The sequence below is a fragment of the Myotis nattereri genome (genome assembly GCF_964212035.1).
Source record: "Myotis nattereri genome assembly, chromosome: 5".
Classification (NCBI taxonomy): Eukaryota; Metazoa; Chordata; class Mammalia; order Chiroptera; family Vespertilionidae; genus Myotis; species Myotis nattereri.
This window is the reverse complement of record NC_138080.1, coordinates 23,519,100-23,530,999: the sequence shown is the minus strand read 5'-3', so window position 1 is coordinate 23,530,999 and position 11,900 is coordinate 23,519,100. Positions and strand designations below refer to the sequence as shown.

The 11,900-nt window shown below is 38.7% G+C and overlaps 1 pseudogene across 1 annotated transcript; it reads left to right on the top strand.

The window, feature by feature from the left end:
- The first annotated feature begins 3,119 nt into the window (after positions 1-3,119).
- Positions 3,120-4,051, top strand: LOC308520754 (olfactory receptor 7A5-like; annotated as a pseudogene). Its single transcript has one exon. The product of its transcript is annotated as an olfactory receptor 7A5-like (transcript).
- Positions 4,052-11,900: the final 7,849 nt, after the last annotated feature.

The window sequence follows — 11,900 nt, the reverse complement described above, 5'->3', positions numbered from 1 at the left end:
TGAGCATCTGCTATGTGCCAGAAAATTCTAGGAACATTATACATAATATACATTATCTAGGTCTTTATAATTTAATAGTCAACCCACATTGATATTCTTAAATGATTGTGTTTTGTGTCTTGTTTCAGTTAGTTTTTAATTCTCCACTCAATTCTGTGTACTATTGTTATTTTGAAACTACTCATTTTAACCTGGTTTCATTATCCTTTCATTTTTTCATTTTATCACTGTTCACATTCTTAGTTTTATCTCTGTGTAAATGCACATCTATTCACATACATTTGTGAAAAATCCAAATGTGAATAAAGCAGTTTAATTGTCTGCTCTTTTGATCATACAGTTTGATAGTGAGGGCAGAGAACAATGAAATAAATGTGTGTTTAAAATATTGTCCTCAGGAAGAGTCATAGGAAGAAAGCCATTCAGTATAAAGAGACAGAACTGTCATGGTGTGGGCAGGATTTATATGGCATGGTCTGGGGAGGATTTGCATGTTGCATGAAGACCGGAGCCAGGACCAGAGTGTGCTCACAGAGTGTGTCAAAGAAAAGATGAAAACCCAAAGCCCCAAAATAACACAGAAAAGGTGCCACATAAGAAAAGGGAGAAAGGGACACCAGTGGTCGGCAAACCGGGGCTCGGGAGCCACATGCGGCTCTTTGGCCCCTTGAGTGTGGCTCTTCCACAAAATGCCGGCTCTTCCACAAAATACCGACTTCTGCACATGGGCGACGAAGTTTCAATCGCACTGTACGTGTGCACCCGCACGTGGTATTTTGTGGAAGAGCCACACTCAAGGGGCCAAAGAGCCGCATGTGGCTCGCGAGCCAGGGTTTGCCGACTACGGGACTAACCTCATCACCTATCAGACCACATAAAAACAAATTGGTCAAGTGATTATGGAATGGGTACAGAAAACAAGTCTTCCACAGCTTGATAACAAAATTACCAAACTTTTTTTATACTTTATGTGTGTGAAGTGTTGGTTTATGCCTTTACTCATTATAAAGGTATACAAAATAGAAGATACTTTTGTCTTTTGGACAAGCTTATTCTTGTTTACTTACTGTTTTGCTGGCATCAATGGAATGTGTTGAGGGTTTAAATACTGCATGACCCAAGAATATTCATGTTCCTCACACTCTCCATGACTCCCTGAGCTTATTAAATCTCTATTCCTTCTCACCTATTTCATTCTTCTCCCCTTAATCTCTCTCTCCTTTCAATTCGTTGAACATATTTCATTATGTTTTATTAAATAAAGGGCAGAAAATGGCCATTCCAGTATGTAACCCCAAGTTTATTTGTCTATGGAAGGCTTAAGAATTGGAGTTTTTGGAAACCATTTCTACATTAGCCAGGTAAAGGGTCACTGATCTGGCCACCTTCGATTGTTTCCATTTGTAGCATTGTCAGTATGCCTGGGGGTAAGACAGACATGGGAATAACTATCGAGGAGGCCGTGGTGGTGGTGGTGGTGGTAGTGATGGTGTGTGTGTGTGTGTGTGTGTGTGTGTGTGTGTGTGTGTGATTTGTAGATGTGAGCAGTCCTCAGACCAAGGGTAGTTGTACACTCCAAGCTGGCTCATACAATATGAGGCCAGAACTCAATCAAGAGAAGCTACTAAGGAGGGGATCTGTTTCCATTCACGGGACACCTTTGCAACATGATTAATAAAGTATAAGAGGCTGTGTGGATGAGGAATTCCCTGTGCCTGAGGCGTCAGCAGTAGCAGACAAGCCACCTCACTCCTCAGTCTGTCTGCCACCACTTCTCATCACTCTCCTTCATGCTCATTCACCTTGCAAACTTGCTTCACTTTTTGACTTGAACATTGGACACCAGAACCTTCCCCAGGGCCTTTGCACTGGCCAGTCTCTCTGCTTGCACACACTTTCCCATAGAGCCTTGTATCTCCCTTCCTCTGTTGTGTTAAAAAAAATATTTCAGGGTCAAAAGCTTTTTTTAAACATATTTTTTATTGATTTCAGAGAGAAGAAGGGAGAGGGAGAGAGAGATCAAAACATCAATGTTGGGAGAGAATCATTGATCAGCTGCCTCCTGCAGGCCCCCCACTAGGGATCGAGTCCCACAACCTGGATATGTGCCCTGACCAGGAATCAAACCATGACCTTCTGGTTCATAGGTCGACACTCAACCACTGAGCAACACCAGCCTGGCCCAAAGCTTTTCTTTAAAAAAACAACAATATTGTTTATTGGGCCTAATGCCAGCCAGGAAAGGGCCAGGTCCTGGAGCATGGAGTTGAAACCAGCAGCAGCAGAGCGAGGTACAGAAGACGTGTCCACTGTCCTAGGAGAAAGTAAACTGGGGCAGGTCTGGGATAGACACACAAGTATTTACATTACCATTTTGATTGGTTACAGGCAAGATTCCTGAAAATTCATGCACATGGAGTATGCAGGGGTCTCTAGTGATCACTACAGATATTGATTCAAGTTCCAACATACATTCAGGAATGAGAGCAGTCTTCAGTAAGTGGATTCACAGCTTTTAGCTGGTTGACTACTCTTGCCTTTTTCTCTCACTCTCTGGCCCCAGTGCTATTTAATTTAGGACATCTCAAAATTTTCCCTGCTCACTTTTTTGAGATCTCTGTTAAATTGACACCTTGCTTGCAGATCTACCTACAATCTCATGAAAAATAGAACTTCCTATTCACTTTCTCCTTTACACATACTTCCCTTTTCTTCTTACTAGCGGCCACCATCTGAAATAATTTATTATTTTATTAATTGTTTCTACATTCATCCCTCCTCATTGGATTGTAGAGACTTTTGTTTTTCAACACCCTATTCTCACAGCCTGGACAGTGCCTAAAACATGGTCAGCACTCAATTTACATTCCTGAGAAACATGAAAAAAATTCTCATTCAAACTATAGAATACATGAAGCCCTCAGAGAAATAGGGGATTGAGACAAATAATCTATATCAGGGGTGGCATTGGATATCCCATACAGGGGACCATATCCATACACAAAATATTAAAATTAATGTCTTCACTATAAAATATTAATCGTAGCATTTCAAATATGTGAGTAATACAACTTTGTGTGAAAATTAGTCATGTTATTTTGATCTTTCCTGGTAGTCACCTCCACCACATGGAACCTGTGAATCTTACACAAATTTCAGAATTTCTTCTTCTGGGAATTTCAGAGAAGCCAGAACTGCAGCCCCTCATATTTGGGCTTTTCCTCTCCATGTACCTGGTCACTGTGTTGGGAAACCTGCTCATCATCCTGGCTGTCAGCTCAGACTCTAACCTCCATACATCCATGTACTTCTTCCTCTCCAACCTGTCCTTGGTGGACATCTGTTTCACCTCCACCACCGTCCCAAAGATGCTGGTGAACATCCAGACACAGAGCAAAGTCATCACCTATGAAGACTGCATCACACAGATGTATTTTTATACATTCTTTGCAGTGTTGGACAATTTTATCCTGACAGTAATGGCCTATGACTGGTTTGTGGCCAGCTGCCACCCCCTACACTACATGGTCATCATGAACCTCCAGCTATGTGGACTCTTGGTTCTGCTGTCCTCCAGCATGAGTGCCCTACATTCCTTGCTACATAGCTTAATGGTGTTGAGGCTGACCTTCTGCTCAGACTTGGAAATCCCCACTTTTTCTGTGAACTCAATCAGGTGGTCCACATTGCCTGTTCTGACACTTTTCTTAACAGCCTTATGATAAATTGTCTAACTGTGCTGCTGGGTGGTGGTCCCCTTGCTGGGATCCTTTACTCTTACTCTAGGATACTTTCCTCCATATGGGCAATCCCATCAGCTCAGGGGAAGTATAAAGCATTTTCTACATGTGCATCTCACCTCTCCGTTGTCTCCTTATTTTATAATACAAGCCTAGAAGTGTATCTCAGCTCTGCTGCTACCCAAAACTCACATTCAAGTGCAACAGCCTCAGTGATATACACTGTGGTAACCCCTATACTGAACCCCTTCATCTACAGTCTCAGGAACAATGACATAAAGAGAGCCCTAGAAAGATTCTTTGGAAGGTAAGCTAACTGTACTACTCTGAAGAAGTGACCATGAATGCAGGGTTCAAAACCTCAGAGTCTGATGTTCTGACACAAATAAAGCCAATCTTTGGACCATATGTAATTGGAAATTCTAGTTATCGCATGAGTTAACTTGAATTACTTTACAATAATTTATTCTCTTATGACATATATCATTCCAAGTAATTTTTTTATTGTTTTCCTCAAAGAATAGTCATGAATTATGCTATTCCTATGGACAAAACTGCACTTGGCTACAAAGGGCATTTACATAATTTTATTGTACAGAAAAATCTGAGACTACAGTTTTCACTTATATGTTCCTCATTATTTTCTATAACACTACCTTTACTGCTCCTGTTGATAATGTAGACTTTAACATTCTAGTATGTTTCATAGCTAGTCTCTTGGTTTTATAGTCTTTAATATGCTGTGTATCCCCATGCTTATCACAGCCACTGGCAAAAATTGGCAATCTAATATATGTTTCCAAGCATCTACATGGAAATATAAATTTTAATAAATAGACTGATCTCATATAATTAGAGTCTGAGATGTCTTTAAATATGATGAAGCAAAAATAAACATACAACTTATTGTTACTCATTAAAATATGGCTATGATGTCTATGTGTAAGGGTCCTTATTCACTGGGGTGAAAAATTACCTGGAGAGTTTTATGTATTTTTTCTGAACTATTTTCCTGTTTCTTCTGAAAATCTTTCAATAGACTCCCTAGAAATGTGCCTCCTTTTAGTGCTCTACGTTAACTATCTCCCCTTTTCTAAACGTTTTCAAATCCACAGAAGAGACAGCGAGTGAACAATCTCAATGTCATACAATACATATCTCCTTTATACTCAGAAATATCTTTCGTCTTTATGATCAAAGGATGAATCACACAGGAGTTTAAATCCTGCCCAGTCATGTGAGTAAGCATCACAAATTTTCCTGCACAAACATGCATGTCCTTCCACCCTGCCCTGACTACCTGGAAGGGAACTTCAGTGGAGGCACTTCTATACAGTTATCTGAAATGCATTTGAATAACAGAGTGATTGTGAGTGCTGTCCTTAAATATCAGGGCAAATGCTAAAAGGAAGAAGTAGCAAATTACTATAATTTCCCTCAGTTATGTTCACTTTGATTATTGTACTAATTCTCTGTTGCTATTTAATAAGCCATCCTAAAAGCAAGTGGTTTAATATTATTCCTTTATTTTCTAATAGGTTTGTGTAGTGGGTAGGTGTTCTGACTCTGCGGGTCTCCTAAGATGGCATATGATCTTAGAGAAGAGAGTGAGAATAAATATATGTTTAATGAGCAGATGTAGTCAGCTATGGCTCTGCTGAGCTGGGCTGGGCTTTCTAATATATTGGGGGCTCAGCTATGGTGACTGATCTAGGGAGGGCTTGGCTGGAATAAATGAGCTCTGTCTGCATGGCTTTTCCTCTGGAAGGTCCCCCTGAATTGGTTCACATGGCTGAGCCAGGTTTCTGAGTGAGAGGAGTAGAAATGCACCAACGCCTGGTAAGGCGCACTGTCACTTCCACCATATTTAATTGGCAATAACAACTAAAAAATCCTAAGTCCAGCTCAGATTCAACGGTGGAGAAAAAGACGCCACCTCTGGATGGGAGAAGCTCACAGTCACATTGCCAAAGACTTGGATGAATTGGAGCCCCTCTGCAAACATTCTACCACTTGTGTAAATGTCAATTCAGGGAAGTTTTATTTCTACATCCGCCCTGAATGGCTGAATGATCTTAGAGAAGAGAGTGAGAGTAAATATATGTTTAATGAGCAGATGTGAAAATTCTACACTAGCAGGTAGAGCCCTCCAAATATAAGCATGCCCCCTCTGCCACTTGCCTCCCACTTACCATATCTAGGCTGAAAAGAAAGATTTTTTCCTTCCAGATGTCTCAACTCCAAGGACTTAATTCATTGATTAACAGAGCTAAAGAGCTGTTGCTTTTCTGATTGCATCTTTTTTTTTTGGCACACTCCTGTAGACATTGCTTTTCTGTTTACTGACCTGCTCTTAACATATTCATAATGATTTCCAATCTGATACTTGTATTTCTTGGGGGTAGAGGTCCTGAGGGAAGAAGATGGCATTTGAAATGCACATACAACAGAGAAAGAGGAATTTGAAAGGGGAGGGAGAGTTGCTGTGTAAGTTCCACTTGGAATATCCTGAATATGAGGGTTGAGGTGAGAGAAGAATCTCAGGAGACTGCCAGGTAACCAGCAGTATGTGATGTTGCAAGTGCCTATGCCAGCTTCCCTTCCAGTGGAAGACAGGTTTTATGACCACTAAGTATTAACTTATGTAAAAAAAAAACAAAAAACAAAAAACAAAAAAAAAACCTCTAAATTCTTCACCTGGTCTCCTTATGGCATTTTATTTGTATATTTTACTAATTACCTTCTGGAAGTCTTCTAATTTGCTCTTTAGCTCTTTGGAGAAGGAAACACACCCCCAAAATGAAATGAGCATTCATTGTTGAGTGTCCTGCCTGCTAGGGACGACACCTGGGAAGAAGGAGTCCAATGGGATCAGAGATACACATGGAGGTGCAAACACATCTCCCAACGGTCAATTTGGCACAAGGTTGCATTCTGCTTTCCTCTCTCGCCTCATGAGAATCAACTCTCTCAGGGAATAGAGAGCCAAACGAGTGTTTCGCTAATGAGGCTCATGGGAATTCAGCCCATTAAAGCCTCAGACACTGTAAATGCTTCTACTATACTCTCTCAAGTCTCGTTTACTAAAATCCGGTGATGAGCAAACCCAACAGGACTTCCAGAGGTCCCGTGAGTGGTTCCATCTACCTTCCCTTCCTGCAGACAGGAGTTTCAACTTCATCCGTCATCTAAGGAAAAACTGGGCCCATGAAGTCAGACTGTTCCTTGATCATATCTAGTTAAGCCACAGTATCTTCACGGTGTCAGGGGATGTGGCAGAGCATAATGGACTCCTTTATTGGTAGTAACTCTGGGGGTATCAACAGGGATAACAAGTAAATAAACATTGGATAATGCAGAGCCCTACCAAGTTAGTGTCCCGCGTCTCAGTGGGGGATTCTGAGGACACTAAAATATCCTTTCTCTTCAATTGGTCTCCTCTGGTATTAACTCTCAGTCCTGAGGCCTCCCTTCCCCAACAGCATTTCCTCTTGTTTCACTGATTTTTCTTACTCCCTTATTGGTGGGAATATCTGTCAAACATTCCACAGTGTGTCCTTTCAGGTGTTCAACAAATACTGATTCGGTGATGGCAGCACGGCAGGCAGTAGACTGTGTTCTAGGGTTAAAGGACAGAATATGACATTGTAATTTCTTTCTAGGTGCATAAAGTTTAAGGGAAAGAGATGTGGAAATAAACAAAGACAATATCCTGAGATAGAACTACAGTCCTGGGAAAGCGATCAAAAGGTAGTCAACTCTTTCTGGGGATATTCATGAAGGCTACAGACAAGCTTATAATTGTACTGAGCTTTGAAGCTGTAGTGAATTCTTCCAGTGAATATAGGATAAGAGTCAGTAGGGAAGTAAATGTAGAGGTTAATTACACTGTAAAGTGTGCTTAGATTATACAAATGGTTCTAATATCTAACCAATAATGAAGACGGGATGAAAAGTGAAATGCGAGTTGGGCCATGTGGCAGCCAATATAACAGAGACCTTTTATATTTTATTAGTTACTACATTTATATTAATTCTGAAATCACTGGAGTGAGTGCAGGATTATAGCCACTGATATCCATGATCAGGTTCACTTTGTGGGAAGATCACCCATGCTGACGTGAGGAACAAAGAATTGCTGATTTCAAAGCCACACATAGAGAGTGGTAGTGGAAAAGGCAGTGATAGGAGGTGTGAATGAATCTGATGGGCAGTTGAAACTGTGTAGCAAAAAAATCACTGATTAAAGCTGGCACAGGCAAGCATTTTCTATTCATTATTTTACTTAATTATTTCAATATCTCTACAGATTGGTACCATGATCCCTATTTTATGGTACAGAGTACGAGACTTATGCCAGTGGCAGTGCTAACAAAAGGCACACAATGGAATCCAGAGTCAAGCACAGAGCTCATTATTTCCAAGGTTCTCTGTTCATGTTTCACTAATATTTTTAATTTTAATAAACTTTATTTTTAAAACAGTTTTAGATTTATAAAAAAGTTCCAGAGAGTTTCCCCAAACTCCATACCCAGTTTCCCCTATTTAAAATCTCCTGTCCAGGATACAATGGTACATTTAAAGGTCATTTCTCCTTAGACTCTTCTTTGCTATGATAATTTCTCAGACTTCCCTTGTTTTTTTAATAATATTTTTATTTTTAATTACAGTTAATGTACAATATTATATTAGTTTCTGGTGTACAACCCATTGATTAAACAATTATATCACTTATTAACTGTTCACCCCCATAAATCTAGTACCCATCTGACACCATATATAGTTATTACAATATTATTGACTATATTTCCTATGCTGTATTTTACATCCCCATGACTATTCTGTTACTACCAATTTGTACTTCTTATTCCCTTCACCCTTTTATACCCTTCCCCAACCCCATCCCATCTGACTACCTTCAAAATGCTCTCTGTATCTATGAGTCTGTTTTTGTTCTGCTTGTTCATTTATTTTGTTTTTTAGATTCCACATATATGTGAATTCGTCTGGCATTTGTCTGTCTCTGTCTGATTTATTTCACTCAGCACAATATCCTCTAGGTCCATCCATGTGGTTGCAGATGGCAAGATTTCATTCTTTTTTTGGCTGATTCATATTTCATTGCATATATGCACTCCTTTATCCATTCATCTATGATGAACACTTAGGATGCATCCATATCATGGCTACTGTAAGTAATGCTGCAATAAATATTTGGATGTACATGTCTGTTTTTGGTTACTTCTGATAAATACCCAGAAGTAAAATTGCTGGGTCATTCTTTGTCACTTGTTATAAAGTCTGATAAATACCCAGAAGTAAAATTGCTGGGTCATTCTTTGTCACTTGTTATAAAGTCTCTTTTGTCTGATATAAGTATTGCTACCTCAACTTTTGTTGTTATTTACATTTTCATGAAATATCTTTGTCCATCCTTTTACTTTCAGTCTGTGTGTATCTTTTAATATGAAGTAGGTCTCTTGTAGACAACATATGTAAGTGTCTTCTATTGTTATCCTTTCAGACACCATATGTCCTTCTATTAAAGTATTTATTCCATTTTCACTTAAAGTAATTATTGATAGATAGGTATTTATCACCATTTTATTATTCACCTCTTTTTCTTCTTCTTCTTAAAGACCCTTTAACATTTCTTATAATACTGGCTTGGTGGTGATGAACTACTTTAGCTTTTTCTTGAGTAGGAAGCTCTTCATCTGTCCTTTGATTCTAAATGATAGCCCTGCTGGGTAGAGTAATCTTGATTGTAGATCCTTGCTCTTTTGTACCAATCTAATCTGACCTGCAAATTTTCTGTTGAGAAATCAGCTGACAGTCTTATGTGACCTCCCTTGTAGATAAATAATTGCCTTTCTCTTAGTGCTTTTCTTTTAAGATTCTCTCTTTGTCTTTAACCTTTGGCATTTTAATTATGATGTGTCTTGGTGTGGGCCTCTTTTACCTCATCTTGTTTGGGATTCTCTGTACTTCCTGAGGTTGTGTCTCTATTTCATTCACCAGGTTAGGAAAGTTTTTTTGTCATTATTTTTTCAAATAGGTTTTCAATACCTTGCTCTCTATTTCTTCCTCTGGCAGGCCATGATGTAAATGTTGGTATGCTTGAAATTGTCCCACAGGCTCCTTAAACTGTCCTCATTTTTTAAAATTCTCTTTTCCTTTTGCTGTTCTGATTGTTTCCTGCTCTCTTATCTTTCAAATTACTGATTTGATCCTCTGCTTCATCTACTATACTGCTGATTCTCTATAATGTACTCTTTATTTCAGTTATTATAGTCTTCACTTCTAACTGGTTCTTTTTTATGTTTTCTATCTCCTTTTTTATGTTTTCTATTTATTTGTAGAAGTTCTCACTAAGTTCATCTATTCTTCCCCAGGTTCATTAAGTATTCTTATAATCAGTGTTTTGAATTCTGCATCCAGTAGATTGCTTATCTCCATTTGTTTAGTTGTTTTCTTAGTTTTGGTCTTTTTTTTCATTTTAAACATGTTTCTTTGTCTCCTCATTTTGGTTACCTCCTTGTGTTTGCTTCTATGTAGAGCTGTTACATCTCCAAGTCTTGGTAGAGTGGCCTTATGTACTAAGTGTCCTGTAGGACCCAGTGGCACAGCCTCCATAGTCACCCACTGTCATCAATGGATAGATCTTCTAAAGAAAATATCAACAAGGAAACAGTGACCTTAAACAACACACTAGATCAGATAGATTTAATTGATATCTACAGAACATTTTATAGCTGCAGAGCATACATTCTTTTCAAGTACACATGGAACATTTTCAAAGATAGACCACATGTTAGGACACACAAAGAAAATCTCAATAAATTAAAGAAGATTAAAATCATATCAAGAATCTTTTCTGACCACAATGGCAAGAAACTAAAAGCCAAACACAATTTTAAAAAACTCAAAAACATTCAAATACATGGAGGCTAAATAGAATATTATTAAATAATCAATGGATTACCAGTAAGATCAAAAAATAAATAAAAAATTACCTTGCCGAAACCGGTTTGGCTCAGTGGATAGAGCATCGGCCTGCGGACTGAAAGGTCCCAGGTTTGATTCCGGTCAAGGGCATGTACCTGGGTTGCGGGCACATCCCCAGTAGGGGATGTGCAGGAGGCGGCTGATCGATGTTTCTCTCTCATCGATGTTTCTGACTCTCTCTCTCTCTCCCTTCCTCTCTGTGGAAAATCAATAAAATATATTTTAAAAAAAATTACCTTGAAACAAATGCAAATAAACACACTACCACCCAAAATCTATGGGGCACAGTGAATGGAGTCCTAAGAGGGAAGTTCATAAAATTCCAGGCCTACCTCAAGAAGCAAGAAAAACATCTGCCAAACAATCTAACACGACACCTAAAAGGATTGAAGAAAAAAAAAGCAGGAAAAGCCCAGAACAAGTAAAGGAAGGAAATAATAAAGGTTAAGAAAGGTAAGAACAATGAATTTGGCAATGTAGCAGAATACAAAATTAACACCCAGAAATCTCTGGCCTTTTTATACACCAATAATGAACTCACAGAAAGAGAAACAAAAAAAACAATCCCATTTACCATTGCACCAAAAAAGAAGATACCTAAAAATAAACTTAATAAAGAGGTAAAAGACCTGCCCTCAGAAAACTATAGGACATTGAAAAAAGAGATAGAGGAAGACATAAACAAATAGAAGAACCTACCATGGTCATGGATTGATAGAATCAACAACATTAAATGTCCATATTACCCAAAGTAATCTACAGACTCAATGCAATCCCAATTAAAATACCAGTGGCATATTTCAAAGATCTAGAACAAACTCTCCAAAAATTCATCCAGAATAAAAAAAGACCCCGAATAGCCACAGCAATCCTGAGAAAGAACAAAGTTAGAGGGATCACAATACCAGATATCAAGCTATATTCTCAAGCCACGGTTCTCAAAACTGCCTGATACTGGCACAAGAACAGACATATAGACCAATGGAACAGAACAGAGAACCCAAAAATTGACCCAAGCCATTATGCTCAATTAATATTTGACAAAGAAAGCAAGAGCATACAATGGAATCAAGACAGTCTCTTCAATAAATGGTGTTGGGAAATGTGGTCAGATACATGCAAGAAAAAATGAAACTAGATCACCAACTTACA